Below are 7,242 nucleotides of genomic sequence, written 5' to 3'. Positions count from 1 at the left end.
TCAAAATGAATTTAATGCGCTTATGCACGTTAAATTATACACATTACCTTGACAAAATACAAAGTTCGCTCAAATGTTTGCTTTCTTCAAAGCCATTTTCAAGTTTTGTACCACCAAAAGATTGTTTAAAATGCAAAGTCTGAAACCCAACTAATCTGAAAAAAGGCAACCCAGAAAATAGAACTTAGCAAAAGGTTTGAGGGTATATTCTACGTTTTTGTCTGATTCTCTTATATGATTAGGCATACTGCAACATGCTCTTCTTTGTCGGAAATTTGAATGTGTAAATATGTTTACTGGAACATTGACTTGAATCGAAGAGATTTTAAAATGACAACAGAAATTTTCTGACGGAGATGCTTTATTTTCTGACAGGACTAGGAGGCTAGGTTGGCAATTAGAACGTGTGCCTGAAAATTCAGAATCAAGTAATTCACAAGACATGTCGGAATCGGAAATAGTTTATCGGTCTCTTTCCGTGGTTTTTCTGTATTCTCGCACTCCAACATTATTGGGAGGCATCGTGTAAAGCAAAATACTGCTGGTGGTGCAAATTTTACGTTGGCCATGCAAATGTTACAAGTGGCCCACAACTTTTTTAACCCTATTCAGACTAGGCTTTTTGAAACTTTGGGGAGACAAAGTGCCCCCTTCTGTAATTTCTTTGTCCTTCAAACTAGGGCAATGAACTTTGGTAGGATCATACTCTTATCTATTCTCCACATTTTAGTGCTATTTTTTCATTTTTAAGTCACGTGGTTTAACGATGACGTCATCATAATGGCCTTCTTGGGTGGAGCAAAAATTTAGAAAATTTTAGAAAATCTTAAAAAATTCATATAAATTCCCAAAGTATCGGGCTAAGATTTCAAATTAAGCAAATCTAATGAATTTTTTAACAGAAACAGCAAGAATGACAATTTTAATGTTATTTCCCAAAATTATTAACGTTCCAACACAAGCACTCAACATCATCTGTATATGGCTATCGCTGTTTCTATATAAGTTAATGAAGTCTGTAACACTTTTTTAAATTATGAAATAAGTTTAAGTTCATTTTTAATGCCTTAGCAGACAAATTAATCTGTACTGTCTTGGCTCATACCATCAACTTGCAGTTTTTTTGAATTAACACCTAGAAATACGTCAACAAATACACGCACATGCGTGCCAACTGGCTTCATTTGTTTCAATGTGATTTCCACGATGGAATGTGTAAATTTGGCTTTTACTATTTCAAAATACAATAGAAAAATTTGCATTTTGGTTTGAAATGGAAATGGTGTCATATTGTTTTCATCATACCATCCTCATAGTGGAAAATTACAATTTTTTGACGATATGGGAAGTCTTTAAGCCTTATTTCTAACACTGAAACTTGGACTTGCACCCTTAGTCAGAAGGGACAAAGGTAGGATATAGGAGAGGATGTTGGGAAATTTTTGAAATATTATGCTAAAGCTTTCAATTTGCCGATATCCCAATGATTTTATCGCCTTTGCTAACACGATATAAGCATTTAGCTTAGCTATATGTGCAAGTGATGAAAACTTCACGGCAACAGAAATGCTCTAGGGAATTCAACAAGTTCTTGCAGAGAGGAAGGAAAGAAAGAAACCAATATGGAACCTTGTTCAGATATATTCAGTTTATTTTCAAATAATCTAGGCCTATGTATCCCAAAAATGTGGTTATAAGTTGAAAAAACGCTTCAACTTTTAAAACAGAATTATAAAACATTTAAATTTACATATGTTAATCAGCAATATACATGTAAGCAAAATCGACCAAGGCACATTTCAACATATGTACTAGTGGGGCATTTTCCCCGCCAGGCCCTCTTCTTGCCCCACCACTGAGGAAATTTGCCCTACCAGTGATTGGGCCCATTTGAAAAAGTTGAATTTTATGACTATTTATTAAGAGCCTAGAAATTCACTTAATACACGAAGCAAAAATGATTGCTTCACTTGAGCACTGTCTTTGGTGTCTCTTTTGAGAAAATGAAGTGAGGCGCATGACCAGCGACACAGCGCAGCGTATGACGTAAAACGAGGCTACTTCTTCATAATGGCAAAATGACGACTCGTGTGCCTTCCACTGAAACAACTATGCGAGAGCGAAAAAGTGGTAATGAGAAAAGATGCCTCAAAGAGTCGGCTTCAGCTAAGGGGCCAAAGTTCAATAACTTGTTTTTTCCTGTGTCATCTACAACTCAAGGTGTCAAACAAACGGTACAGCCAACAACAGATAGGCCTGCTTCTGCTGGGTCCATCATTAACAGCCAAACAGCTTCCACTCCAGATCTGACACAGCAACTAAATAAAACGGAGAAGGGGGGATGTGGCATTGAGAGGCATTTGATCAAGATGCATTGCATTCTGCAGTTGTAATCTTAATCAAATGACCCAACACTCAATGCCATGTTCTGTGGTTTACTTTGCTGCACAAGATTTGTTACAGAAAGAAGTGATTAAATAGAATATCGACAAAGAGTTTTCGTACTCTTCAGGTGTGGCTCACTGCACTTATGTTCGATGTGTGCCAAGTGTTCAAACACCTGCAGCCAGGGGCGAAACTTCACTATTTTCATTAGGGGGGTATGAAGCTAAGTTGCCCGACGAAAGGGCGTGGCATGGTTGATGAAAGGGCGTGTCTTACATGAACTTCATTTTTAGAGCACATCGCCTCAAGGGCTGAAATCATCGGGAAGCCCGAGAGAGGGTCTTTAGACTCAGGCTGTTTGTTTTAAGTCAAAAAATATGCCTCTAGTTTTTCTGGTGTTGGCTATAAACATTTGTTTCCGAAAAGCAAGCATTTGTAAGGCCTGTCTTTTCTATAAAAAAAGTCTTCACTTTCTAAATCACCTAGCTATTAAGAGAGCAATTCAAAAAAGAGATTGAAGTAGGGTCTCAATTTTATCAAAGTGGAACACCAAAACACAGCTTGGGAATTTCGGAATTGAGAAACAGCTACGCAGATTACAATGTTTCAACAAAAAAGAGCTTCAGTTGCATTCTCTGAGTTTCATTTTCAATTTTCGGTTGCTCCGGAAGCAATTTCAATATTTTTAGACACCCAAGCACAAAGTACGTATATCTAAATTCACCATAACAAAATCCCTCAAGCAAAGAAAAGTTTTTTATTGGAGGTATTTTACAGGTATACCTATCATCAAGGCTCAATTTTCATCCATGTTTTCGTAATCATGGATATTGTTCAGAAATAGAATAAACTCGAAAGATTTTTGCAATTCATATCTTGACTACAATTTCTTGATAAATTTTATATTATTTCCCGCTTGAACTGATCAAAACTTCCTGTTACTTGTTATGGTTATTCAAATTTTTTTAGTTAAAAAACTTTGGCGTCTCTATGACCATTTTCTAGCGAAGGGTGCAATACTTTCGAACTGTAAGTGTAAAACCTTAAGAGAATTTTGGGGCATAACTCCTTATGGATGTATTGTTGCGAAGGAGCAGCACGCGGTTAATCCTTCACTCTTTCCTAGACCTCGAAGTTGCATTAGTCAGTTGTTCACGCCACGTTGTAATGAAAAGGTGTTCACGTTGGATCATGTTTATTGTAAATAGTTTTATTATGCTCCTGTTGATGTTATGAAATGTTTAAAAACCCAAATGATGTCTTCTTCAAATGTCCTGACCTAAATCTCTAAAACATGTATGATTTCATGAATGAAAGTTTCATACATTTGGAAAAGAAAATATTGATTGATTTTCTCAACAACGTATTCCGAGATAGTATATCCTCCATGCTTTGATTCATGATGCTTCTAAAACTGCTAGTGTTCTATGGGCTCCGAGGCAGGATGGAACGTTGGGGGGGGGGGGGGCTTTTCAAGGGAAAATTTAGAAATCACAACAAAAGATTTTGAAAAAAGCTCACTTGTTTTGCAAAAAGTAGGGGGGAGGGGTATACATTCTGTCTATACTTTTGCTGTATTCAATACTTCAGACTTCATCTCGAGGCGAAGATAAACATGTGCGCGTTGAGCTCCAGACGAAAGAGCTGATCGGTGGACGGACGAAAGACAGAAATGTATATATGTTGCTGTTCCTTGCCTCGTTTCTGTTTTGTTTTTCCAACTGGGAGGAGATTGAAAAAAAGTTGGGGGAAAAGACCATGAATTAAAAAACCAACCTAGGGCAAAAAGTAGCAATAAAAGTGCGACCTAAAGAAAATTTCCAGATTTGCCCGACAGATACACTAGCAGCCATAAATTTGCCCGACAAAATCCGCTTTTTTGAAGATTGGGGGGGTGCAGCACCCCCCCATACCCCCCCAGTAGTTTCGCCCCTGCCTGCAGCAAAAGCTGCAGAAATCAGAGCTCATTATCCTTGATGTGTTAACGGCAAGTGATACTGCCATGAGAGAGTTGGATATAAGAAGGCCAGTGGCGGATCCAGGGGGGGTGCAAAGGGTGCTTGAGCACCGGTCAGATTTTCAAAGTACTGTTTTTTGTACCTGTTCCTGTGCGTGTTTCCGAAAAAAGCTAAAGATTTCTACTGATTCGATGTTTTCATCTACATATTTTGCATGAAAAATATCCTTTCATCTCAATAATTTTCTTTTGTCGCGTCAATGTTTACAATCGTGGCATATTCGCCGGAACGAAATTCTGGTAGAATGCAAGTGCTGACCAATTAGATTGCGGATGACAAAATCATCCTCCGATGAAATCCCATTATTTCATGCTATTCCGAGCACCGGTGGGTTCGTAAATTAGAATTGTCACGAACGGAGCTAGCCAATCAACTCTCTTCTCACCGGTGCTCAGATCCAGCATTATCCAATCATTTGCTTTTTCACCGGTGCTCAACGTCATCTGAGCACCGGTCAAGACGAAGTAGCCAATAAAAATTCAGGGAAATTGATAGATAGGGAACTGGCATAGGCTTTTGGAATTTGCGGCAACTCTCGTTGGCATGAACAGAAACGTTGCTTTAATATTTGTGGCAAAAGAAAAGCCTGGTCAAAGAAATCATAGAGAAGGGGCGTTGTGGATGTTTTCGAGTTTTCTTGGGACGACAATAGCGCCGACTCGTTCACTGATTCACAGCTCTTTTCCGGAAGTGTAGCAAAGCTACGGCCTAAGATACTTATCTATCAGGTAAATAGTAACATACAATCCTTTTGAAAAATTGCAAGCCCATCAGAAAATGTTATTTGCATATTTTTGAGGAATAGGGTGACATGCCAGGTTGCGTTTTATTAGCCATGTTATTAGTTGATTTGAGTTTCACAAACGTGAATCAATGTTGTTTGCTTTGAGGTAATTGACTACGACAAAGCGTTAATTGAAGTGTTGAGATATTCGCTTTGTTTTTTACGCGATTTATGACATCACAGCCCCCCTTTGTGATTTTCTAAAGGAAGAATAGTTCAAAGAGGCGTGTAAATGCCTGTCAAAGTTCTTGGAACATCAACAAAACTTTAACATAAAAAATGAAAGAAAAGTAAAATTCAGTTTTTAAGAACACAATTCCAAGCTGCAAAAGATAGATTGTGTAACGAATTTCGTAAAACATTTTCTAAATTTTCATTGCCATATTTCATTGCCATATTTTGTACAGTAGTTATCTTGCTTCCATAGCCATTCTTGTTTACCGTATTCTATCATATTTTTGGCCCCATTAGAGAGTGGGGCTTATTGAGAAAAAGATAAAAATCCACCAATAAAAAATTGAGCTTTGGAATTTAAACAATGACTGTTTTTAAAAAAATCAGTCACACCTGTTATGGGCATAATAATTACAAGATTTCAATTCCATCCGAGTCGAAATCCTAGTAGATTTGCATAAATACTGGTGTGGCATCTTAAATATTCAAATTGTCAATACCTTTGTATTTTTATGTAATTCTGTCAGTAGTTGCAGAAGATTTTCCAAATTGAAACAGCATAGGTTTTATTCAATATATTTAAACTGATTACTATTGTAAAGATTTACTGGTCTCTATATGTTTTCAAAATATTTGGGGGGCGCTCATTGGAGAGTGGGTGCTGATTAGAGAAATTTTGCTCAAAAGGGGGGCGTGCATTAGAGAGGGACAGTCATTGAGAAAATACGCTACTTAACATCGCCACAAAAAATGGGCGTGGTCAATTTGTTGGGTGTGGTCCCTTAATCTGAGCCCCGGTCAAAAAATTTCCTGGATCCGCCCCTGAAGAAGGGATGGTCCAATAGGAGGAGGTAAGGAAGAGAAGTGCGGTATGAGTAATGATGACGAAAGTGAAATTCGGAATGCAAGAAAGAGTCACTCTTTTGTCGATGGACGAAAAAGATCGAATGCAGCGATAAGAAATGAGATTGTGCAATCTGCCATAATTTTCTCGGAGAAAGACGGCAGATTGAAGAAGATGGAACGGTTGAAAATTTCACCAGGATCCTTAGTGCAAGGTCTCAAAAGGAAATCATAAATACTAGCAGAGAATTAGTGTGTGAATTATTTGGCGAATCACGAATGAGGGACTTCGTCTCGGATGTTTGTAGATGTTTTGGAAAGATTAAGGCGTTTCGAGATATCGAGATAGCTGATCAAAGCACTGCACTTGCTTTGAGGCTTCGGAAAATGGTTCGAGCTAGTGGTGGCCTTTTAAAGACATTCCTAGCTTCCTTCGTTCCTAGCAGCTACTCTTAACAGTATGGCCACTGAGCGTGTTGTCTCACACTACAACCGCGTGAAGACGTATGATCGGTCTTCATTAAACCAAGGCACAATAAGTAGCATCCTACAGGTCTCTTTGAAGAGAAAAGGCACCACAAACTTATATATAACATAGGAAGCTGTAGTGACATTCTTGAAACGAAAAGAACGCAGAAACTTGCAGCCAGAAGCTGAACTATTCAAAGATCGCGACAATGATATGTTTAACTTAAGTTTAATAGAACTGTATTGTATTTATGCTTCAAAACCTTTTCCTTTAGTCTTTATTTGGTAAATAAGCGCCAAAAACTTAGTCATACTTCACAAGTCATTTATTACATTATCAATTCATCGAAAGGTACATTTATTTTAAAATTAATTACAGCATCGTCATTGCAGATATTTTTTCTTATAACTGTAAGATTTTTTAGGTTAATATTGTAATTCTGAGTATTTCGAAATCCTCGATAAATTTCAAAAAATTTGACTGCTGGATTAGCATTATCATTTTCTCTTTTAAGGGGAATATTTCAGCATAAAGATATTAGTTTACAAAACTTCATTTTTTGGATTCCA

This window comes from Rhopilema esculentum, chromosome 11 (assembly GCF_057945365.1).
Source record: "Rhopilema esculentum isolate cy_ngs chromosome 11, ASM5794536v1, whole genome shotgun sequence".
NCBI lineage: Eukaryota > Metazoa > Cnidaria > Scyphozoa > Rhizostomeae > Rhizostomatidae > Rhopilema > Rhopilema esculentum.
The sequence above is the reverse complement of the archived record's forward strand: the minus strand, read 5'-3'. Positions refer to the sequence as shown.